We start from the raw sequence: 2,161 nt of genomic DNA, 5'->3' as shown, positions 1-2,161 counted from the left end.
TATTTTTTTCATTTTAATAAAAAAGTATTTTCTTTTCATGATGTAGAAAAAGTATTTTCTTTCATTTCAATAAAATTATTTTTTTTCATGGTGTAAAAAAATATTTTCTTTCGTTTCAATAAAAAAAGTATTTTCTTTTCATGACATAATTTTTTTTTTAATTTCAATAAAATGAGTATTTTCTTTTCATGATATAGAAAAAGTATTTTCTTTTATTCTAATAAAATGATTATTTTATTTTCATGTTGTAGAAAAAGTATTTTCTTTAGAATCATAAATTTCAATGTTGTTTTGTGTAAAAAAGTAAAGCGGCACAATAGTTCCTTTGGGTTTGTGTAAATTTTTAGAAGAATAATTAAATTGTTGAAGAAAATAATGTCTTGAAAACGTTGGGTTTTGGGAGGGGGGGAGAGCAAGGAAATATGGGGACTTGGGGAAAAGGGGTGAGGAGAGTAGCATAAAAAAATATTTTCTACTCAAACCAAATACTAAAAAATATTTTTCGGGAAAAATTTTCCTCCCACTAACCAAATAAGGAAAAATAAGTGATAAAACCACTCATTTTCTACCATGGAAAATATTTTCATTCGTACCAAACACGCTTATTCACTATGGTAGTCTCTCATTATTTCTAGTAGAGGAATGCAGATGCAGACGAATCCAGAGCTTAAGCAACATCCCAAAAGTTTCTTGATATCCTTCTGCAAAAATAAAGGCAGAGACAATATTCATCATTTACACTCTTAACAAGGAACAACTATAGGAGAGGAAACTGGTGGGATTCTTACCTCCATACTAGCTGGAGCAGTGATTGGAGAGTAGCGATCGACGACGTTTCCTTCTTTGTCAACAAGGAATTTGGAGAAGTTCCACTTGATACTATCCCCAAAGAACCCACTTTTGCTTGATTTCAAGAACTTATACAGTGGAGTAGCATTATCACCATTCACATCAACCTAAATCATTAAGCTAAGGAGTTAATACATACTACTTGTTTCTTTTTTTTTCGATCTAGGAACTTGTAGCATTCTTGAATGAGGATATGTGCTACACAGATATGGAAAAATGAAATGATATGCATGACTAAATGTCACGACACAAAATCTAACCGTCGTGATGGCACCTATCGTGGAACTAAGCAAGCCACAACTCAACATCTCAACACAGAAAAATCTTTGAACATAAAAACAGAAGCAATTTAATAATTTAGGAAAGCCTTTTTGAAAACAGAAATATCCAAAATACGATACAATCCATCCCAAAACCGGGGTGTCACAGAGTACATGAGCGTCTAAATCAGAATACAGTCCACTAGAGTGTCTAGAGAAATAAACTGAAAATACAACTAGTGATAAAGAAGGTGAGTCAAGGCATGCGAATGCCGTGCAACTACCTTGGTAGTCTCCGATCTCTGAAGCCGCAATCAGTAACCGCCGACGTGACCAAAAACGTCTCGATCTGCACACGAGCTGCAGGGAGTAACGTGAGTACATCCAACTCAGAAATTAACAAGTCCAAACTTTGGACTGAAAGGTAGTGACGAACTCAACCGGTACAGATAAAATAGAAATAACTGAATAGAAACGTAGGCATGCTTTCAAATTAAATAGGTAACTCAAAACAGTAAAGTGAAGCAGATCCGAACAGTGTAAAGAATACAACTCTGCTATCTCTACATGCCAATGCACATGTTGTATGTGATGCACCATGTTGTCAGCCTCATGTGCTCACACTCTCGAATTCTCAACCACTCGGCTCATACGACCTAAGGAAGATCCATCCCGGAACATATACATCACTGACTATAAGTCACCCAGTACCGAGGAAGGCCAATCCAGCCATGTGGAGAAGATCCATCTCCAGGTATCAAGTACTTCGGACAAGATCCATGTCCAGGGAAGATCCATCCCTCAATAATATCAATCGCGCTCACCGGGGTGTGTTACAGACTCCGTAAGGGATCCTACAGCCCAAGCGCTATCATAAAATTAGTATAACCGTTGCGGCGTGCAGCCTGATCCCATAACTGTCACTCATAATCAGGATCTCAGCCTCACTCAATCATCAATCTCTCCAGTCTCACTTACGGGCTCACAATATCATGGAAACTAGCCCGAAACAATGATATGATGTATCAATAAATAATAACTGAGACTGAGAT

General features: G+C 36.6%; 1 long non-coding RNA gene across 1 annotated transcript; it reads right to left on the bottom strand.

Moving 5' to 3' along the window:
* Window positions 1–619: 619 nt before the first annotated feature.
* LOC138896972 (uncharacterized) lies at window positions 620–1,080 on the bottom strand. Its single transcript, XR_011410646.1, has 2 exons — window positions 789–1,080; window positions 620–701 (listed from the first exon to the last, which is right to left on the bottom strand). It is a non-coding gene; the product is annotated as an uncharacterized lncRNA (long non-coding RNA).
* Window positions 1,081–2,161: the final 1,081 nt, after the last annotated feature.

The sequence above is a fragment of the Nicotiana tomentosiformis genome, chromosome 8 (assembly GCF_000390325.3).
Source record: "Nicotiana tomentosiformis chromosome 8, ASM39032v3, whole genome shotgun sequence".
Lineage (NCBI taxonomy): Eukaryota > Viridiplantae > Streptophyta > Magnoliopsida > Solanales > Solanaceae > Nicotiana > Nicotiana tomentosiformis.
The sequence above is the reverse complement of the archived record's forward strand: the minus strand, read 5'-3'. Positions and strand labels throughout refer to the sequence as shown.